At 40.3% G+C, this 24,131-nt stretch overlaps 1 protein-coding gene across 3 annotated transcripts in view; it reads left to right on the plus strand.

Annotated features, from left to right (window-relative positions):
- rab5b (RAB5B, member RAS oncogene family) overlaps positions 1-24,131 on the plus strand; it is a 77,926-nt gene that overhangs the window by 14,815 nt on the left and 38,980 nt on the right. For 2 of the 3 annotated variants that reach the window (XM_080198467.1, XM_080198468.1), the window contains exon 2: positions 23,225-23,406. The exons of the other annotated variant lie outside the window; for it this stretch is intronic. The gene's annotated coding sequence lies outside the window, so the exon portion shown is untranslated. The remainder of the gene's footprint in view (positions 1-23,224; positions 23,407-24,131) is intronic. 3 annotated transcript variants of the gene reach the window in all.

The raw sequence follows: 24,131 nt of genomic DNA on the forward strand, positions 1-24,131 counted from the left end.
GGCCCAGCACTGATCCCTGAGGCACACCATTGGTCACAGGTCTCCAGCTCGAAAAACAACTCTCTACAACCACCCTCTGGCTTCTGTCAAAGAGCCAATTTTGTATCTATTTAGCTACCTCACCCTGGGTCTTGTGAGATTTAACTTTATGCGACAACCGACCATGCAGTACCTTGTCAAAGGTCACATAGACAACATGAACTGCACTGCCCTCATCTACCCTCTAGGTTACCTCTTGTGGGGAGGCAAGTACAGAAGTGATGTTAGGGGTAAGTTTTTCACTCAGAGGGTGGTGAGTGAAAGGAACCGGCTGCCGTCAGTGGTGGTGGCGGCGAACTCGCTGGGGTCTTTTAAAAGACTTCTGGATGAGTATATGGGGTTGGGGGTTATAGATAGGTCTATGGATTGGTAGGAGTTGATGTGATCGGCGCAACTCGTGGGCCGAAGGGCCTGTTTGTGCTGTAATGTTCTATGTGCTAAAAACTCAATCAAATTTGTGAGACATGATTCCACTCACAAAGCCATGCTCACTGTCCCTAATCAGTCTTTGCATCTCTAAATGCCTGTAGATCCTGTCTCTCAAAATACCTTCAAACAACGTACGCACCACAGATGTGAGGCTCATTGGCCTTTAGTTCCCAGGCTTTTTCCTGCAACCCTTTTTAAACAAAGGCACAACATTTGCCACCCTCTAATCTTCAGGCACCTCACCTATGATTTTTGATGATTCAAATTTCTCTGCCAGGGGACCCACAATTTCCTCCCTAGCCTCCCACAGTGCCTTGGGGTACACTTCATCAGGTCCGTGGACCAGCACCACCACCTTTGTTATATGTATGCTCCTCAAGACATCACTATTTATTTCCCCAAGTTCCCTAATATCCATGTTTTCTCAACACTAAATACTGATGAGAAGTATTCATTTAGGATCTCACCCATCTTGTGTGGATCTGCACATAGATGACCTTGTTGACCTTAAGAGACCCTACTCTCTCCCTTGTTACTCTTTTGGCTTTTATGTATTTGTAGAAGCTCTTTGGATTCTCCTTTGCCTTATCTGCCAAAACAATCTTGTGCCCCTTTTTTGCCCTCCTGATTTCCCTCTTAACTGTGCTCCTATACTCTTCAAGAGATTCACTTGATCCCAGCATGTCATGTGCCTCCTTCTTCTGGACCAAGGCCTCAATATCTCAAGTCATCCAGGATTCCTTTCTTCTGCTAGTCTTGCCCTTCAGTCTAAGAGGAATGTGCTTACCCTGAATACTAATTAACTCACTTTTGAAAGCCTCCCACTTACCAGACATCCCTTTGCCTCTCCACAGACTCCTCCAAATAACTTTTGGAAGTTCCTGCCTGATACCATCAAAATTGGCCTTGCCCCAATTTAGAATTTTAACTTTTGGGCTAGACCTTTCATTCTCCATAGCTATCTTAAAAACTAATAGATTTATGGTCACTGGTCCCAAAGTGATCCCTCATTAACACTTCTGTCACCTGCCCTCCCTTATTTCCCAAGAGGTCAAGTTTTGCCCTCTCTCTAGTTGGGCCATCCACATACCGAATGAGAAATTCCTCCTGAATACAGTCAAATTTCTCTTCGTCCAACCCTCTAATACTATGACTGTCCCATTCAATGTTGGGAAAGTTAAAATCCCCTACTATTACCCTCCTATTTTTCTTGGAGCGATCTGTAATCTCCTTACACATTTGCTGCTCAATTTCCTGCTGACTATTTGAGGCCTATAGTACAACCCTATCAAAGTGATTTCCCCCTTCTTTATTTCTCAGTTCTACCCATATGGCTGAACCCTTGGGTAAATCCCCCCTCAATTCTGCAAACATTCCTTAATCAAAAGTGCAACTCCCCCTCTATTCCTTCCTGTTTTATCTTTCCTATAGCATCTGTACCCTAGAATGCTGAGCTACCAGTCCTGTCCTTCCCTTGGTCATGTTTTAGTATTCGCTGTAATATCTCAGCCTCACGTGCCCATCCATTTCCTGAGTTTATCTGCCTTGCCTGTCAGGCTTCTTGCATTGAAATGAATGCAGTTTATTGACAAATACATGAACAGGATGGGAATAGAGGGATATGATCTCCAAAACTGTCAGGGGCTTTAGTTAAGCCAGGCAGCATGGCCGGTGCAGACTTGGAGGGCCGAAGGGCTGCTCCTGTGCTGTAATTTTCTTCTTTGTTCAGTTGCAAATCCCTTTGGGCCCTAATCAAAATATTGTTGCAAGGTATAGAGTAAGATCTCATGCATCAAATGTTGATCTCGAAATTTCTGTCATTTGGTGGCATATTTCAATTTGGCAGTTACAAAACATTTGATATTAACAATTCACAAATTGTATCAAAGTAACTTTACAGCTTAATATTTTGAAGTTTAATTTGGAATTGCGTAATGCAGTTTTATTCTTGGTTTGACGCTTGCTTCTGGCAGCACGTAGCACTAACAGCTGCAGCTCAGCCTTGTAACTCAGATCAGCCAACAATATTTTACACCTGGGTTCTGCCTGTGGATTTCTTTCCTGGACAAAACCTACACTTCTGGATGTGGAAAGATTAGGCATTGAGAATTCTGTGGAGTGTGGAATGCTTTTTTAAAATATATTAGTTACCGCAAGAATTAACTTGTTGAGACTTCAGCCCTTTGTATTTGCATTAAAGTGCTATCATGTTATCTGTAAGATTCAAAGAAAATCTCTAAAAGCCGATTCAAACTGCTTTGTAAATTACCTTAAAAGCAAGGTTATTAGTATCAATTCTGTCAACATAAAACTCTTGGTCATTTTATGTATTAAATAATTATTTTATGGATAGAACAATTAATCAAATGTACATTTTGTCAAAAATAACAATTTTAATCACTGCTTGCTGAAGTCTTTGCAGCATTCAAATAATATTGAATGATCCTGATGTGAGAGTTACTAACAGCATTGGAGTTACATAGATTTTCACTTTCACGGTGCTTATTGCATTGTAAACCTCGGAGGGCCATTAGTGCTATTCAAATGCTCCAAGGTGTTTTCATGCAAAGCAGTAATAAAGATTGTAATTTTGACAAAGGCTTCTAATTGCAAACTGCAAGATTGAAGTTTTCCAAGTTTTTGCCCTCTGTTCCATGCTTTAAAAAAGTCTGCAGCCAATAATGTGATTTTAGGCAACATCGTGACTGTATGATGAATGTTGTACAGCACTTAGTGCTGAAGGTTATTGTGCAATCAGCTGTATGAAAATTACTCATACTTTCTGTCTGCATTTTTTTTAAGTGTCAAGTCCCCTGTGTCTCTGCGGTTAACCGTTAAGAGAAAAAAGTCAAGCTTACTTTTGTTGACCAGTCTGTGAAATTTGACTTTCAGAAGTGACAGTTTGATCTATTGGAAAGATTTTTGATCTTTTATTATAATTTGCAATAGTGAGAGATAGGGTACATTGTGGTATTTTGCAGCTTTTAAATTGAAACCTGGGTCAGGTGCATATTTGATATTAAGTCCACTTTGGTCACCTTTGAATTTACTTGATCTGTAATCTTCAAATTTTTGATTTAAATTTGTATTGAACAAAAATGGAATCCATTACAATAAGTAAATTGGGCTGTTTCTAATGTAAGAGTAATCAACAGAATATTACATTTATTGTTTCTTGACCAGATTCAAATTGCACATTTTCTCAACTACTGGTACAACCCAATCCATAAGTGTATTAAAAGTCTTGTTTATCAAAATCAACTTGTGAATTCAAATTAATATTCCTCCTTCTGAACCTTAGCAGCAGTAAATAAGAGATTGACTGAACCCAATGAAATTTACTATGTTCTAATTTTCATTAAATTTCATTAATTTTCACGGTTTCATTAAAGGGAAGTCGTGTCTGACAAATTTACTGGAGTTCTATGAGGATGTGTCTAGGGCAGTGGATAGAGGAGAGCCGGTGGATGTGGTCTTTCTGGATTTTCAGAAGGCGTTTGACAAGGTACCTCACAAGAGGTTATTGCAGAAGGTCAGGGGACATGGAGTTGGGGGTAGGGTGTTAGCGTGGATAGAGGATTGGTTGTCAAATAGGCAGAGAGTGGGGGTTAATGGGTGCTATTCGGATTGGCGGATGGTGACTAGTGGGGTGCCCCAGGGGTCGGTGCTGGGGCCTCAGCTATTTACCATTTATATAGATGATCTGGAGGAGGGAACCGAGTGCAGGGTGTCGAAATTTGCTGATGACACCAAGATTGGGGGAAAGGCAAATTGTGCGGAGGGTGTGGAGAGTCTGCAGAAGGATCTAGATAGGCTGGGCGAATGGGCCAGGAAATGGCAAATGGAATTTAATGTTGGCAAGTGTGAGGTGGTCCACTTTGGTAGGAAGAATGGTAGGAAGGACTATTACTTACGTGGCGAAAAACTGCAGCAGGCGACGGTGCAGAGGGACCTCGGGGTCCTTGTGCATGAGTCGCAAAAACCCAGCTTGCAGGTGCAGCAGGTGGTCAGGAAGGCAAATGGGATGCTGGCCTTCATAGCGAGGGGGATTGAATATAAAAGTAGGGAGGTCTTGCTGCAGCTGTATAGGGCACTGGTGAGGCCGCAGCTGGAGTACTGTGTGCAGTTTTGGGCGCCGCACCTGCGCAAGGATATTTTGGCCCTGGAGGGAGTGCAGAGGAGGTTTACTAGGCTGATACCGGAGTTGAGGGGATTGAGCTATGAGGAGAGGCTGAATAAACTAGGCTTGTACTCGTTAGAGTTTAGAAGAATGAGGGGAGATCTCATTGAGACGTATAAGATGATGAATGGGATGGATAGGATAGAGGTGGAGAGACTCTTCCTGCTCAAAAAAGACAGTAGGACTAGGGGGCACAGCCTCAAGATAAAGGGGAGGCGGTTTAGAACGGAGTTGAGGAGGAACTTCTTCACTCAAAGGGTGGTGAATCTCTGGAATTCTCTGCCCGTTGAAGTGGTGGAGGCTGCCTCGCTAAATATTTTTAAGAAGCGGGTTGATGGGTTCTTGATAAGAGAGGGGATTAAGGGTTATGGGGAGAGGGCGGGAAAGTGGAACTGAGCCACAACAGATCAGCCATGATCTTATTGAATGGCGGGGCGGGCTAGATGGCCTACTCCTGCTCCTATTTCTTATGTTCTTATGTTCTTATTTACATTGGCAACTTGGTTTCACAAAACTGGTTCAAATGATTAAATGCAAAGGTTATAGTTGTTTTTGGGGAGAAGGGGCAGTTGAGTTGGAAGAACTAGTAAGAGACCTTAAAAAAAATCCAGTGCTTGTAAATGGACAAATTAGTGGCAGATGAAATATAATGGAACAAATGCAGGATACTGCATATTAGTTATAAGTAGGCACCTGTATATGGTGGAAAAATGAAAGGTGAAATGCAAAGGGATCTGTGGCTGTTAGGCTTAGCCAAATCATTGGAACAAAACTCTAAAACAGAATCTTTCATCTTAGAGCTGCTCAATTCTTTGCTCTTATTGCACCTTGAATATTGCTTTCAGTTTTGGTCATCAGATTGTAAAAGAAACATGCAGGTCATGGAAACTGTAGAGGTGAGCTAGGAAGCTAATCAACTGAGCACTCTTTACTTTTGATGTAGAGATTCCACCTTGTAAAAGTATACAAGACACTAAATAGTACAGGTAAAATAAATCCTGAGTAGCTCTAAGGAAAACCAAGACATTAGAGTAGTCAGACATAGATAAAATGGTGGCTAATTTAGGACTAATACTGGGAGGAATCTCTGTGCACAGAGTGGCTGTTCTTGGATTGCACTTTGGCTAGGGTAGTGGAGGTAAAAACCTTAGATCCATTCAAGATGTAGTTATAGGGGGCGGTAGATAATAAGAACATAAGAAATAGGAGCAGGAGTAGGCCATCTGGCCCTTCGAGCCTGCCCCGCCATTCAATAAGATCATGGCTGATCTGTCGTGGCTCAGTTCCACTTTCCCGCCCTCTCCCCATAACCCTTAATCCCCTCTCTTATCAAAAACCCATCAACCCGCTTCTTAAAAATATTTAGCGAGGCAGCCTCCACCACTTCAACGGGCAGAGAATTCCAGAGATTCACCACCCTTTGAGTGAAGAAGTTCCTCCTCAACTCCGTTCTGAACCGCCCCCCCTTTATCTTGAGGCTGTGCCCCCTAGTCCTACTGTCTTTTTTGAGCGGGAAGAGTCTTTCCACCTCTATCCTATCCATCCCATTCATCATCTTATACGTCTCAATGAGGCTAGAATAGTACAATCTATTTTTAAGCTGTGTGACTTGTGGGCATTACAACTGAACTTGGGTTTGATTTTATCTAATGTCAACACATACATTTCTCCACAGGGTTGTTAAGTAGTAATCAAGAGTGAGAATCTTATTTGTTCCCCTGTACACCCCCAAATTTGTCCTTTTTAAATCAAAGCTAAATGTTTGTGACGCAAATGTTTCCTATTGAAAATCGTTGGGATGAGTTATCCCTAGTGGATTTGAATCACTTGCAAGTCACTGAGTCACACAAACCAGGAAAGTTGCAGCTTCAATCTGTCTTTTTCTGGAGAAGGGAAACGGGCAGTTATCCCTTAATTTCAATCCAACAGCCATTGTAACAATGTGTAAATGTGTGACGTTTGGGAGTGTAGCAGAAGGCTGCTAACACCTTACGAACAATATCCCAGGTTGGTATTTTAAGATGTGGGGGGGGAAACATTTAAGTCCAAATGATAAATGAATCCAAAAGTAGAAGAAACAGAATTTACCCTCTTAAAACACACTTATTTATGATGAGATCCTATGATATTCGCAGTACTTGTATGGTTTACGGGAACCTTGGGTCTAGCTGAAAATGCTTAACTCAACATAAACCAAAGGTTAAGCTGGAGGTTCTGACCCACATGGCTCAGCACTACAAGAGATGGTGCACAGTAAAGAAAACTACCCATTTTTTGTTTTTTATTCCTCACTGTATTCATGATTACACCCACCACTAACAGCTGCATTTCAGAGCTGCTCTTGGGGTTAGCCTTTGTTGCTTTTGGTATGGTTTTTAAATTTGCTAATGGCAAGAAGATAGCAAGCAATAAAGATGGAAACAAATTGCAAGTAGTTATTAGAATCATAGAACATTACAGCACAGAAACAGGCCTTTTGGCCCTTCTTGGCTGTGCTGAACCATTTTTCTGCTTAGTTCCACTGACCTGCACCTGGACCATATCCCTTCACACCCCTCTCATCCATGTACCTGTCCAAGTTTTTCGTTAAAAGTTAAAAGTGAGCCCGCTTTCACCACTTCATCTGGCAACTCATTCCACACTCCTACCACTCTCTGTATGAAGAAGCCCTGCCTAATATTCCCTTTAAACTTCCCCCCTCACCCTTAACCCATGTCCTCTAGTTTTTTTTTCTCCCCTAGCCTCAGTGCAAAAAGCCTGCTTGCATTCACTCTATCTATACCCATCATAATTTTATACACCTCTATCAAATCTCCCCTCATTCTTCTACGCTCCAGGGGATAAAGTCCTAACCTATTCAACCTTTTTCTGTAACTCAGTTTCTCAAGTCCCGGCAGCTTCCTTGTAAACCTTCTCTGCACTCTTTCAACCTTATTAATATCCTTCCTGTAATTAGGTGACCAAAACTGCACACAATACTCTAAATTTGGCCTCACCAATGTCTTATACAACCTTACCATAACATTCCAACTCTTATACTCAGTACTTTGATTTATAAAGGCCAATGTACCAAAAGCACTCTTTACGACCCTGTCCACCTGTGACGCCACTTTTAGGGAATTATGTATCTGTATTCCCAGATCCCTCTGTTGTACTGCACTCTTCAGTGTCCTACCATTTACCTTGTATGTTCTACCTTGGTTTGTCCTTCCAAAGTGCAGTACCTGACACTTGCCTGCGTTAAACTCCATCTGCCATTTTTCAGCCCATTTTTCTAGCTGGTCCAAATCCCTCTGCAAGCTTTGAAAACCTTCCTCACTGTCCGTTCCACCTTCAATCTTTGTATTATCAGCAAATTTGCTGATCCAATTTACCACATTATCATCCAGATTGTTGATATAGATGACAAACAACAATGGACCCAGCACTAATCCCTGTGGCACACCACCAGTCACAGGCCTCCACTCAGAGTGAATAAGTGGATAGTCAAAACTATAGTAAATGGATTTCAATACAGATACATGCGAAGTCTTCACTCTGAACCTAAAAGGATAGAACAGAAACTTTAAATGGTGACAAGCTAGAAGCAGTGAAGGTTGTTACGATCCTTGGCTGGACCCTGTGTTGTGGGTAGATCTAGTTAGGGGCCAATAACATTTTGTTTAAAGAAGACAAAGTTTGAGATAAAAGATGCTAACCAAGTGAACAAAGCCAGAAGATTCAGCTGGTTTTGTACAAACAATAATAAAATTTACTACACAAGTTCAGAAGATGTATTGATCAACAATATACAATATCCATCTTTACTCTTAACATTCAGGGCAAGTATGAGGTACATGTGAATTAACCAGCCCACAGAGATCAAACACATCACGCTACAGAATGAATACCAAATGTGACCAAAGCAGATTTCATAGATTTCTCAACAACCTACCCAAATGTTAGTCAAATTGAGAATCCACCAATCTCACTCAAACTCTGTCCCCCTCATAAGAGTTTCTGATCTTCACCTTTTGAGGATCTCCCCTGGAATTCCCTCTGAACTTCGCTCCAACTAAGGTAACTTCAATAGCAGCACACTTTGTAGAATTTCATTTTTGCCTTCCAAAATTACATTTTCTTGGATTTGAGTGCACTCAAGCATCAGCTTACAAACACAACTTCAGATCTTTAGCCATTCCAAGCCGAATGCCACTATCTTTGCCTCAACAACCGTCTGTACTCAAATTCTGTTCCCTACTGCTCTTTCTCTGACTTGGAGCCTGTTTCTCTGCTTTTTTACTTAACTGGGACCTGTTGCTGTCCCTTGCCTTTGTTCCTCACCTGGGACGCTTGCTGGCTGACAGACTGACTAACACAAGCTAACTGTTCACTAACCCTTGAACTGATCGGGTGACCTATCATAATATTCCAAGAGGTTTCCATGCATGTCACTAGATAGGAACAAATGTAACAAGCATGGGAACATCTTGATTTCCACAGGCTACATGCTTATATAGCGTGCACACAGAATGAATTGATTTCATGACTAAGTCCAGAGAGTCTTGGGGGTTTATTATTAAAAAATCATCAGGAGCAAAAAAAAATGCTTTTCTGGCTTTTATATCTAGAGGACTAGAATATAAACAGATAGAAGATGTACTACAGCTCTGACAAAGTTCTGGTGGACTGTAGCTGCAGTGCTTTGAGCACCACATCTCAGAAAGGATGCATTGACTGTGGAGGGAGTGCAGAATAGATTTATCAGAATGATAGCTGGACTTCTAGGTTGAAGAATTACACAAACCTGGATTGTGATCGCAGCATTTTAGAATGTTATGGGGTAATGTGACCCAAGTTTTCAAGAGATTAAAGAGAACATAACACACGGTTATTAAGAACCCTGCTGATGTTAAATTTAAGAGTATTCCAAAACCTAAAAGGGTAACTTGGAACTCCAGTTCTCAGTGGTATATATTTTGATATGTATTAATGGTATATTGTGAGAAAAATGTGAACCAGGGAGGAATAGTCCAGTAGTTGTGTGAACAATTTACTTTCTTTTCTCATATGCAATTTCACATCTCAGTAGCTCTTCAGGCGTCTGCTGTTAGCAACTGTCTTATTTTCTTTTATCCCAATTTCATTTTTAATCCTAATTTTCCCCAATTCGTAACACATTCCCTCTTTATTAAAATGAAATACTGTGATTTAAAGGATAATTTCATTTCTTAACCATTTCTTATCAGTTCTATCTTATTGAACATTACAAAGAATTAGAGACATACGTAAAGTATACCTCAAAAGTATCTGCACACAAGATTTCCAGTAGTCCCTTTTACACTTGTGGTAAGGTATCTGCAATGATGATCCCTTCCCCAGCCTCATGAATGATGTTGAATTAAACGGTTGTGATAACAAACTCCATCTAAATAACCTGGTGTTCCAATTTTGAAACCTCCATAAATTTTAAGGGATTATGGTCTGTATATATGATTGTTTCTGCTGAATTCCTGACAACATTATTTAACTCTTTTAAATTTAATATATTTCTGTACAGTATGTTTTATTACATTTAAAAACTTTTTTTGTCTGAGTGTCTCTGGTTCTAACTCATAATCACACACTATAACTTTCTCAAATGAATTTAAAAATGCCTCTGCATCAAATTATGGAAGCATCTGCACAAATCTACACAGACACACACACACACACACACACACACACACTCACAGACCCACACAGCGCCACACACACACACACACACGCACACAGAACCCCACACACGCACACAGAACCCCACACACGCACACAGAACCCCACACACGCACACAGAACCACCCACACACACACAGAACCACCCCCACACACACACACACACACACACACACACACACACACACACACACAGAACCACACCCCCCCCCCCCCCCCCACCCCCCACAGGTTCATGTCTAGAGCTACTTCTTCCCTCACCCTGCCCAAATGTCCCCTTTTTTTAACTCCAGCATTTTAAGTTGAACTCCTCTTTTTTCCTTTTTTTCTTTCTGCCATTGCTAACTTCTCCATTTCCAATTCCCTTTGAAAAGTTTTCAATTTCCTTTCCCTCCATCTCTAGTTAAAGCTTTTTTTCATTTGTTTTCTTTTATATTTGAATTTTAGCCAATTTAATTGTCTCACTTCTTGGATCAGACAACCTTTGCAATTTTAAATGTTTCCTCATCTCTATAGGTAATCCTTATCTGCCAATTCAATTAACCAACTTTTGGTTACTTTGTGTAAACCAGACATCTTCCATCTTAAGGAAAGCCTTAGCCATGACTAGAGTCATGTTGCTGTCAACTTATTTTCAATCACCCACCACCTTACTTTCTTCCACACACTCCTCACTTTTATGTATAAAAGTCACAAATTCTCCTATGTGCAAGAAATTAGGCTTTCCAAAATCCCGATGAAGCCCCCCCCCCCCTCCAAGTTTTGTTAAGAACCTTCCTCCTCCATATTAAATGCAAGAGTATTCCAAAACCCAGAAGGGTAACTTGGAACACCTGTGCATATTTTCAATTTGGTATACTGAGAAAAGTGAATCAGGGAGGAAATAGTCCAGTAGTTCTGTGAACAATTAATAAAAAATATTAATGTCAAAGGGAAAAAAAAACACATGGCAAGAAGGACTATAATGTACTACAATACTTAAGTATACTGATGATAATACACGTGATATTACGTAGAATTACTCCTTAATTCCCTGAACTGAGATGCTTCTTTGTTCCCAAACAACATCCAATATTGTGTAATTATGGGCTGAGTCCAGCAAATAATTACCATGCACAAGTTATGTGGCTGCTTTAGGGAAAATCGTCTTTAGTTTTGGTGAAAGCAAAACCTGTTGCTTTCTTTTGGAAGACTTATTTCTGCAGCTAGGTGCGGCTGTGACTGTGTCGTTTTCCTTAGTCATTGTGCTGTAGATATATCATTATTCCCCTTTGTTATCTACCATGTGGAGTCACCTTTTGCATATATGTGTCAATTTCATCTCTCCAGTTTGAAGGTATCTCTTCTATACCCCCATTGTTTTCCTCTAGTCACGTAGATAAATGCTTGCTTTTCTCACTGATGTTCTAATTCACGTAACATCTTTTTAGACATCTGCCTTTATCTGTTTTATTGTCTTTTATCCCAATTTCAGTTTTAATAATAATTTTACCTATTTCTTAACAATAATTCTTACCTAATTCAAAACTATTGTTACTGATTGGTAAATTGAAGACTTGAGCATAGTTTCAAAAATAAAGCTAGTTCTTGTGGAGTCAAATTAGGAAACATTTCTACAAACATAAGATGGTAGAAGTTTGGAACTTTCTTCAAATACAAACTGATGCTAATTTAGTAGTTCATTTTAAATCTGAGATTAGTTAACAAAAAATTTAGTAGTATTAGGCAATTATGGGGTGAAGGGCTAAATGGAGTTAGGTTGGACCAGCCATGATCTCACTGAATGGTGGAACAGCTTTGTGGGTCTAATTAATAAGTTCCTAAATTTCCTAGTAATTGGGGGAAAAAATGGGAGATTCTTGGTTGAAACTTGAAATCCATTTTCATCCATTTGTCAGAAGTTTTCAGTGCTCCTAACTTTCCTGTGTGTTGGAGGAGCTGCGGTGTCCATTTTAATTATTGTTTATAAGTGGACTTGTTTAACATTTTATAAGTATTGTGACAGTTGTGACTGGTTTATGCTAAAGTTTTATAATGAAATAAGCTTCACGTAAAATTCAAACTTATCAAAAATGTTGTGCCACTTCTGTCCTTAAGTTGCAAATTAACAAAATTGTTGCATTTTTCATTTTAAACAGTTGAAATTTTAGATTTATAACTAGTGTTAAAATATACATAGTACTTATTAATATTTTGTTTTACATGTCAAGTCTGTTTTTTTTCTTTCAAAGCATGAACCTGCAGTGGTCCTTTTCAAATTGATGTTGGTCTATGCAGCATTTCCTATCATTATTTCTGAAGTATTGTGGTATTTATCAAAATGTTGCTGTAATGTAGTTATTGGGGGTAATTCTCCCATCTTGTTATGCTGCTTTTGTAGCACAGCGGGCCAGGAGACTCAAACGGAGACAGTTTCGTGGGCTCCCTGCTGGGCGCCATGGGCTCTGTGTGTCTCTGGTAGCTGGATTTCTGGTGCCATCAGATCCACGTCACAAATTGGTTGCATAATGTATGTAAATCCTTACATGAATGCTATTTAAATAGCATTAGGGCCCCTCTCCATTACCCTGTGCCAGGAGTGGTTCACTCCAGCGGAGGTTAGTACAGCTGGAACTGGCGGCCCAGTCTGCTGGAGTGAAGGAGGGACAATCGAGGCCCCCGGAAAGTTGGGCACCAGGTGGGTGCTTCTTGGGCATTGCCGCCATGGCAGTGCTAGCCTGGCCCCCTGGGCAGTGCCCAAAGGGCAAAGTGTCAATTCCCGGGGGCACATTGGTACAGCCCATAAGACAGTGCCAAGGGGATGAGATGTGATGGGGGCACGGCTGCTGGGGGGCGGGGAATCATTGGGAGTGGGGATCCCGCTGCCACTCTGCATTTGGGTTGAGTGACAGAGGGAGAGGGGCCAGTGATTGGGATGGGGGTCAGCCCGCTGGGGTGTGTCAGAGTGCTAGGATGCTGGTGAGGGAATAATCAGGAGATTGGGGGAGCGAGTTGGTTTTGGCTGGCCTGGACATGTTTTGGGGGGAAGCGGGGACAACGATCGGGCCATGGGGGAGTTGGAGGGCCAGTGATGTGGGAGTTATGGGGCTGGCCAGCAATCAGGAGACCGGCAATGCGGGGCTACTGCGCATGCGCCGATCTCAGCACTGGCAGATTGGTGCATGTGCAGTAGCCGCTCAGCGATATGCCTCTGGCCTTTCCGGCGGGAATAGGCCCTGTCCACTGATTATCAACATGATTCACACTGAGGCACATTGCACAGTGTGTGGGAGACTCATTTTGAAACTCCCGCTGAAAAAAACCACCATAATTTACTCCAGTTTTACACACGTTTGACATTTTGAATTTTTTGGGGAGAATCGCTCCCATTGTGTATTGTTATTGTTAGATAATAAGATATTGACAGTAACAGAAAACTGAATATTCTGTCAATTATTGAACCTATTGCATTGATGGAAAATATTACATAAGTTCCGGTAATGAAAATTTTAGAAATTAGTTAAAGAAATTTGACATTTTTGCAAGCCCAGGCAAGTCATGGAGAGTTACAGATAGTATGACATGAATGCAGGATCTTGGTTGAGGCTACCCTCGTGTACGGAACTTGGCTATTAGTTCCGCACACATGAGGACGGCCTCAACTGGGATTTTGGGTTCATGTCACACTATCTGTAATCCCCACGATTTGCCTGGGCTTGCAAAATCTCACTAACTGTCCTGGCTGGAGACAATACACATCTCTTTAACATGTGCTTAACCCCTCTCTCCACTCTCATTGTCTGTATCTTTAAAATTTGATTACCTGTAAAGACTCACATTCCAACCATTATTTTGTAAATTGTTTGTCTTTATACGCCCTGTTTGTGAACAGAACTCCATTCACCTGATGAAGCAGTACTGTGAAAGCTAGTACTACAAAATAAACCTACTGGACTTTAACCTGGTGTTGTGAGACTTCTTACTGCGTTTACCCAAGTCCAACATTGGTATCTCCACATCATGATATAATTCCAAGTCAGAATGGTGCATGACATGGAGGGGATCTTGCAGGTGATGATGTTCCCAGGCATCTGTTGCCCTTGTCCTTCTAAGTGATAGAGGTCACAGGTTTAAAGATGTTATCCAATGAGCCTTGGTGAATTGCTGTGGTGCATCTTGTAGACGAAAGCCACTGATCAGTGGTGCAGGAAGTAAATGGAGAAGGTGACTGTGGGGGTACCAGTCAAGCTGATCTGTCCTGGATGGTGCCAAGCTTCTTTAGTGTTGTTTGGAGCTGCACTCATTCCAGGCAAGTGGACAGCATTCCTTCACATTCCTGACAAGTGTCTTGTCGATGGACAGGCTTTGTCGTTGTCCTCATGGTGAACACGGTTTTTTTTTGTAATTATGATTGACCAATACTCCCTTTTGCCTTCCTGTTTCTTTATTATTCATATGATCCACCAAGTCAAATTCAAAAACTAGCCCCAATTTGTGCTGATTATGGTCAGTTTTTAATTGAAGAATCTACTGAATTAAGTAGAACTAACCTAAAGACGTTTCACTCAAAGCTGTTGAAGGGAATTTATCCCGGTCTGTTCTAGATTTGTATTCAAAATCCTAGCATAAAGGATATAGTACGAGTCTCCCTTGTTCAGCTGTTATTAATTTGGGCAATTACGCACACACTCAACCAGGTACATACGAACATAAGAAATAGGAGCAAGAGTAGGCCATCTAGCCCTTCGAGCCTGCCCCGCCATTCAATAAGATCATGGCTGATCTGTCGTGGCTCAGTTCCACATTCCCGCCCTCTCCCCATAACCCTTAATCCCCTCTCTTATCAAAAACCCATCAACCCGCGTCTTAAAAATATTTAGCGAGGCAGCCTCCACCACTTCAACGGGCAGAGAATTCCAGAGATTCACCACCCTTTGAGTGAAGAAGTTCCTCCTCAACTCCGTTCTAAACCGTGCCCCCTAGTCCTACTATCCTTTCTGAGCGGGAAGAGTCTCTCCACCCCTATCCTATCCATCCCATTCATCATCTTATACGTCTCAATGAGATCTCCCCTCATTCTTCTAAACTAACGAGTACAAGCCTAGTTTATTCAGCCTTTCCTCATAGCTCAACCCCCTCAACTCTGGCATCAGCCTAGGAAACCTCCTCTGCAATCCCTCCAAGGCCAAAGTATCCTTGCGTAAGTACGGCGCCCAAAACTGCACACAGTACTCCAGCTACGGCCTCACCAATGCCCTATACAACCGCAGCAAGACCTCCCTACTTTTATATTCAATCCCCCTGGCTATGAAGGCCAGCATCCCATTCGCGTTCCTGACCACCTGCTGCACCTGCAAGCTGGGTTTTTGCGACTCATGCACAAGGACCCCGAGGTCCCTCTGCACCGTCGCCTGCTGCAGTTTTTCGCCTCGTAAGTAATAGTCCTTCCTACCACTATTCCTACCAAAGTGGACCACCTCGCACTTGCCAACATTAAATTCCATTTGCCAGTTCCTGGCCCATTCGCTCAGCCTATCTAGATCCTTCTGCAGACTCTCCACACCCTCCACGCAATTTGCCGTTCCACCAATCTTGGTGTCATCAGCAAATTTCGACACCATACACTCGGTTCCCTCCTCCAGATCATCTATATAAATGGTAAAAAGCTGAGGCCCCAGCACCGACCCCAGGGGCACTCCACTAGTCACCATCCGCCAATCCGAATAGCACCCATTGACCCCCACTCTCTGCCTCCTATTTGATAACCAATCCTCTATCCACGCTAACACCCTACCCCCAACTCCATGCCCCTGACCTTCTGCAATAACCTCTTGTGAGGTACCTTGTCAAACGCCTTCTGAAAATCAAGAAAGATAGGTAACGTTGAGCTTTGAAAATAGTAATGAAGCTGATGGAGACAGCCATTGCAAAGTTGGGAATAACAATAATGAAAAACCTGATAATAGAGCTAATATTGAAAAACAAGGCCAAGTATGACACTAAGTAGAAGCATGGCACATTGAGGTGAAATCGCAACAGTCATCCCTATGTTTGTATTCAAAACCTACACAAAATATCTCAAATATATAACCAGTTACCACTCGTTTGGTTTTTAAAGAGCCAGATTTTGAATTGGAAATTTTCCCCACAATCTATAAATACACCTTTTTAAAAACGTAAGTGTACTATATTAACTTTGGCTCATTTACAATCATCGAGGTGTATATTGCACACGTCTTTTCAACTTGAGCTGATTTAGGCACCTTTTGCATTATACAACTTCTTTAAACAATGATAATGTAGATTATAGATCGTGGCATATAAGATGACCCCACCATATTGTTTGCAAAATGCATATTTGAATCTGTACTCACTATAGATGTGGAACCCCCATTTTTCAGCTAGTAAATACATGCTTAAGGCTTTACTCACATTAGGAGTTAGTTTCAAATTTTCAGCTCAGAAATAAGTTGGTACATGGGATCAAGCAAACAATGTGGGCTGTGTTGCCCAGAAGATGCATAGGAATTTAACCCACACCCATATGGAGCAAACAACGAATGGCAACCAATGAACAAAAGGAGTACTCCTGCAAAAAGAATGAAGTGTAAAGTTGGTCTCAAGCTAAAAACCGTAATATTTGCTAACTTGTCAAATAAATAAACTGCAATGAGAGAATTTGATGTTAGTGGAAAACTGGAGTGAGAACGGAAAAAGAAGAAAACCACCTTAAAGAAGATGCCCAAGACCAAATGCACCATGAGAACAGTGACTGACCTAATCTTGAGAAGCATGTATCAGGCTGCGTGCTTGAAAATCATCAGAGTAGTTACATCGTTACCAGAAATGCAATGCATACATTTGCACATATCAAACCCTGAGTTTGGCATTCCAAGCAGTAGCTAATTGCTGTAGCTACTTTATAGTGTTGTGGCAGAAGATAAAGATTGCTCAGATACTATCAAAAGCCTCTGCTAGAATTACCATTTTCCAGTGATTGATAATCATGCATACCCATTAGGTTATATTGGCAACATGGATGAAATGTCCAATGATTTTTGATATGTCAAATGTAAAAGTTTGAAACAGCTCTAGTGCAAACTACAGGACTGTGAAATGTATTCATATCACTTTTCATGTGAGGGGTTTGTTTGAGATTAAGCTCTGTTTACATGGTGTCTATTTGTCTACATCAGGCAGCTCTCATGCTGAAAATGCAGCTTATTAATTGATCTTAGCTAATGAATAGTTTTAACGTGAGTAAGTGCATTTTTGTTAGTTTTTTTTCCCCCCGGCACTTGAATAGGGTTTGATTAGGCTGATTGATAAAATACAGTCGTGTGCTAATGGGAAGAACTAAACTTGAAGGGAAAAGCAAGCAGCTTCTGCTTGATTTTAATAGATGCAAGAAGTGTCTTTAGGAGGTTGCTGTTTGGGGTTGTCAGAAAACAAGTTTCTCTCTTTCCAGAGATGTTCAAAGGCTTTAGGACCGTTAACAAGAAAAACATTTAAGCTTGTGTTGTTTGCTAACTGGTTTGAAGAGGAAGTTAAGTCTATAAGAGGAATATTCTTAAATTGAAAGTAAGGTTACCAATTAATAATTGTATCTTTAAGCATTTCAGTTGACAAAAGTTAAGGTAATTCATTTATTATAGTTAAACTGTATTGTTAACTAAAGTTTGTTTTGATTAAAAAGCTGGCTAATGTGTCAACAGAATCACACCTAAGTGAAATACCTTATCCTCAGATTAATGGCAAAATAGAAAAACTATTGAGATCTTGTTGGGTTTCATAGCATACTTTGGGGTTTCTGCTCTGGAACCCTAATAATGGGAATACAAGATTCACAGTGATACAAGCCTGACCACAGGGAGTAAAACAACTAAAGCCTATGGTAATTTTCAAGCATAATGCCATGCCAAAAACCAAGTTTATTGTACGATTTTCTATGCATGTTCATGTCCACAGATGGATGGATGTGGATGGAATTAAGTTGTGGTCAATGTATGAAATGGGTTTCTTGGTGTTCTCACTAAGAGCATAGTTTATAAATATGGGGACATGTTCAGACTCCATATAACTGAGATCAAGAAATGCCAGGGAAGAAATAATATCCAAATTGCAGTGACTCCAGAAGCTTTGGACATGTGTCTTAACAAGCCATTTGGGGATCAGGTTCATGACAATTGGAATAGTTGGAGGTGGATGGAGAAAAAAAACCTCCACAAAGAATGGAGACATGCTTAATGTTTTGTGTAGGTTTGTCATCAAATCATTGGATATTGTTAATTCATAAACTGTCAACGTTCAAAAAATACGGAGCATTCAATTTGATTATTGGAGAGAAGGAGGATTTATTGTGGAAGTGTGATAATGAAACTGAGAATGCTGCATCTACTCTGGAGTGGGATCCTTACAATGATGCCACAGCGAACGTGACTTGGGCTGAATTTTATTAACTCTACTTCCAGTGCTAAAGGTGTTAATGGCTTTTAAAACTTTGATTGTGACTTAAACTATCCTTATAGAATTGTTTCATTAAATGTGACCACGCTGACTTAGTTTCAGTTACCAGTGAATGTGACCACGCTGACTTAATTTCAGTTACCAGTGTTGGTTGTTTTCACATTTTAAAATGGTAACCACCTACACTGATATCCACAGTATACGTTTTATTCTGAGTACAAGTCGACTTCCATTTATGGGAAGATTTTATGACGATTTAAAGCTTGACTTGCATGCCACGATCTGCATTGATAGACAAGCTGTTGCACAGTAGGTAGGGAAATTGCTATTATGTCAAGCTGATGTAGGGTGGGATAAGAGACAATGCAGCCTGCATTATTGTGAAGTGTGAAAACAATTCAACTATTTGCATGTTTTCTCTCCACTAGATAAATTAGGTACCAAATTTTGGAAATATTGCTTATTTTCCCAAAACCTTATTACGCATGTTCGCATTTTAGTAATGAAAAATGCACTCAAATACTTGTGACTGTGTGATAGCATCGTACAGGAAACAAAGGTGACATTTTGGTTACCGTAGATGAGTGAAGTTAACTTAAAACAGTGATCAATCATGAGCGTCACATAATTAAGAGTATATAACTTTGAAAAATAGAGGCGAAGCACAATCTTCTGCATCTAGAAAGAAAACATTGGCAATTTGCCTCAATTGAGGCAGCTTATCTGCTGTTGCCCTCGAGACATTTGTGTAAACTCTTTTTTTTAATAAACAGTTTACGGAGCAAGGCTACAAAGGGTCATCCAGAGTAACAAAGCCATCTATCTCTGGTTTATGTTGTTTTATTAAAATTATGTTGTTGAAGTTTTGACATTGAAATGCTGCCCAGCTGGTTAAAAACAGTGCCAGTATTTCTTTGAGTGGCCAATTGTATAATTTCCATCTTTAAGAGTACAAGTAACAAATTACAGGCAAAGGAACATTTAAATTGAATAAGTTTGCTGCATACTGAAGAGAGGGTTTAGCCAAGTGGAAAGTTAGGTTTACATAAAGTATTTGTTTGCCACTCTGGTAGATGTATTTTGAAAAAGGAGTAGGAAAGTTCTTTGCAGTGTTCTGGCCACTATATTTCCCTCTACCAATATGGCTTAAACAAAGTTATGTTAGCATCCCATTGCTGTTTGTGGGAGCTGGCTGTGCATGAATTGGCTGCTACATTTCCTATGTTGTTACATCAGTGACTATTCTGGAGTGCTTAATTAGCTGTAAAGCATTTTGGGATGTCTAAGACTAAATAAATATAGATTTTTTTTTCCATTTTTGGTGAAATTTGGCTGTGCAATGATTAATATATTTCACTACAGAGCTGTGGAGTCTGCAGTTCTTATTTTCATAGTCATCCAATGCCTTTACAATTTTGGGAGCCAATGGCCACAATTAAGGCTATAGCATTCAGGGATTCAAATACAATTACTGTACATTGTGAATTCACAAGACATTTGGCAAAAATACACTATTTTAAAGTGAGTGCAAGAACAGAGAGAAACTTATCAACAGAAATCTTTGAAAATGTCAGGAGAAGTGGATAAGGCTATTAATAAAGCATTTGGCTTTATGTATAGAGGCATGGAGTGCAAAAGCAAGGAAGGTGTGCTAAACCATTATAGGTCATTGATTAGGCCTCAGTTGGAGTATTGTGTCCAATTTTAAACACCATATTTTAGGAAAGGCCTTGAGACAGAAGAAATTTATCGCACTGGTGAAGAAAAACCGTAAATGCTGCAAATTCAGAGTTGGCAGCATTTGAAGAGAAAAAAGTATGAATGATTGATTTTACACCTGTTTCTCCTCTCCATAGATGCTGCTGAGCCTGCTGAATGTTTCAACATTTTTCATTTATTTCAGATTTCCAGTATCAGCAGTGTTTTACTTCTATTAAAATGATGCTGGGGATTAGCAATTATTAGCTCAGTATTATGTTGAGACTGGAGAAACTGGAATTGTTCTTCTTGAAGTAGAAGAAGTTGATGAGGGTTTTATCAGAGTAGATGAGGGAAGACTATTCCCACTGGCAAAAGGGTTGGTAACAAGAGGAAAGAGATTTAAAGTAACTAACAAAAGATTTTTTTTTGATCAAGCAAGTTATGACCTGCTTTGTTCGAAAGATTCGGTATTAACTTTCATAAGGGAATTGGATATGCACTTGAAAGAGAGAAAATTGGAGGACTATGAGGAAAAAGCAGAGGAATGGACTTATTGGTTAGCTCTTTCAAAGACGGTGGCTGCATCTGCTTTCACCACTATGATGAAAATAGAAAATGTCCTAATCTCACCAACAGGAAGTCGGAAGACAATACCCAGCAGTCTATCTAGAACGTGTAATTTGACACAGTCTGTTGCAGGGTAATTCAAGTTCTCTGCAAAATGCAATTTAATCTAATGATTGTCAGGCAGATTAGAGTTCAGAAAAGACACAGTGTTAACATGACTGATTTTCAGAGAACATGCAGTGCCAACACTATCGTTTTCTGGCTGAACGCCCTCCATTCTGTGCTGTAGGAACATAATTTTAATTATGATTTTGCATTGAATGCTTGAAATGGTGATGGAATTTGATACAATTTGTTTTCAAGTCCCTCCTTGATTTTGCCCTTTATTATTTAAGCTCCTCCAGCTTGCACCCATCCGAGGTAACTGCACATCTCCTATTCTGGCCTCTTGTGCATCGACGTGGAGATGCCGGCGTTGGACTGGGGTAAGCACAGTAAGAAGCCTCACAACACCGGGTTAAAGTCCAACAGATTTATTTGGTAGCACAAGCTTTCAGAGTGTTGCTCCTTCAGGTGAGTGAGGAGTTGAGGGCATATATAGACACAAAATTGAATAAATTGAGCTTGTGTCTATATATGCCCTGTTTGTGAACACAACTCCTCAGTCATCTGAAGGAAGAGCGACATTCTGAAAGCTTATGCTACCAAATAAACCTGTTGGACTTTAACCTGGTATAGTGAGACTTCTTAGTCTTGTGCAACCCCAGTTTTAATCACTGCACCGTTGGTAGCCGAGCTGTCAACTGCCAAGGCCCTAAGGTTTGGCGTTTCTTCCTAAATCTCTGACTCACTTTTCTCCTTTAAGACAGCACTCCTCAAATCTACCCTTGACTACCTTAATATCTCTTCAAATGACTTGGTGCCAGATTTTGTTTAATATTCTTGTGGAGCATCTTGAGTAGCTTTATAGTGTAAGCAGTGCCATAAACATATATGTTAATATCATGAGGCAATGCTAAGCTTAAATCCATGAAGTGAATAAAATGCAAGCAAGAATGTATGTTCATAAAAGTAACAGTGACATTTTTATTGAAAACCTTGCATTTCTTGGGACTTCATGTCCTTGAAATCTCCCAAAGTTGCCAGCAGCTAATGAATTACTTTTCTGCAAACAACCACTTATGAACAGCAAGATCCTGCAAACAACTGATGGGATATATGAGGGGGTAAACTAACCCCCCTCATTCTTCTTGGCCTATGCAGCCTTTGGCAGAGTCATCCACACGCTCCTCCTCCATTCCATCTCAACCATCAGTTGCCTGGTTCCATTCTTACCAATCTAATTGTAGCCAAATGGCTGCAACCCTCAAGCAGAGAATTCCAAAGATTCAATTCCCCCTCATCCCAGTCCTCAACGATTGTTCTCTCTTCAAGAGACTGTGCCTCCATGTTCTTGGCTTCCCTGCCAGGGAAGATAGAGAAACAGAGGCTCTATCCCATCAAGCCCCTTCAGAATCTTGTATGTTTCAATGAGATCATCTCTCATTCTTCTAAATTCCAATGAGTTTGGCCCAGTTTACTCCACCTTTCATTATAGGCCCATGCTTTCCTCCCACGAACCATTCTCGTGAACATTTGCTGTCCCATCTCTAATGCATGTATGATATCCTTAAAAATGGAAACGAAAGCTATACACAGTACAATCAGTGCCCAATATGTTCCTTTCCCTTGCTTTGCAGTCCCAGGCTGATTTGAAACTTCTGAGCAAAAACATAAGTAATGAAGGGAAAAAAAATGAACGTGCAATGTAAGGCTTTTATGATTCACAGAAGCTGTTTCAAGAATTAGGTATAGATTTGGATATTTTGAAAATGGAAAAGCTAAAAACTAGCACTATCTTTGTCACATGATGTTAAATAATTGATTTCTGGAAGCTGTTGCTGACAATCTAAGGATACTATAGTTTTATCAGGAATATTACAACTTGAAACATTTAGGCGAATGAGTAGACCATTTTGTGACGACAAGATTTTGGTGGTTGAATGAATAGTCTGATTTCTGCCTGCAGTTGACTGGATAATGACTATTAGGCTTTGAATTTTATTTTTTTACTTGGGTTTAGCTTCACTAACGATACCTTCCATCCCCAATGTATCTTTACCTGTCTAGGACCTAAGTAAAGAATAATTGAGATCTGAGGCACAAATGGAGAGCCCTTGCCATTGTATACCAGTTTATTGGAATATTCTGTGCAGCACCATGTGATTCTCCAATTGATGGATTGAATACAGACGCTATCAAATTGAAACGCAGGATATAATCCAACAGACAACTTATTCAACTTTGAACAGGTAAATTAATGGCTTTCAATATAAAATGATTGCTTTAAATTTCGCTATTTTTCACAATGCACTGTATAAAAATAATTAAACCAATTCACCTGAGCTATGTTTCAACATAATTTTGTCCATGAACATGTGATGTACCATTGCCTAGTCAGTGTTAACCACCCTTTCAGCTGGTTACAGACTGGATCATCCTCTGACCTAAACTCAATCACAAGATGTATTGTTCTGCATCTTTTCTAAAATTCCCTTCCCAAACCATTCTACTTTTCTACCTCTTTCTCCATATTTAAGCCTCTCCTTAAAACAGATCTCTTTAGCCAAGCTTTTGGTAACCTAGCATTTCCTTTCGTGATTTGGTGTCACGTTTTATTAACATGCCTGTGTAGTGCTTTGGGACAGTCTGCTACTTATCAAACTTGATTGTTTTGAATATGTACTTAAATAAAAATCATGCACAAAATCTGCATTTCCCTTTTTTAGATGAGTAGCCATTCTTTGTCCAATAGAGTAAAATGCATCCAACTTAGTGACTCTAACGTCAATATATTAAACCAGCTTTTTTTCAGCAGGAGCCAATCTGATAAATATAACCAAGTTGATACTAATTTTGATAACTGAGTTCTTTTTCCACATACAGTGGTAGCCACCAAATTGAGCATGTTGAAGATTTCTAGAACAATGAATATTTTACTTTGCCCCACAGTGGTCTGACTGAAATGTAAATACCC

The sequence above is a fragment of the Carcharhinus amblyrhynchos genome, chromosome 11, assembly GCF_965287045.1.
Source record: "Carcharhinus amblyrhynchos chromosome 11, sCarAmb.v2.hapA, whole genome shotgun sequence".
NCBI classification, from domain to species: domain Eukaryota; kingdom Metazoa; phylum Chordata; class Chondrichthyes; order Carcharhiniformes; family Carcharhinidae; genus Carcharhinus; species Carcharhinus amblyrhynchos.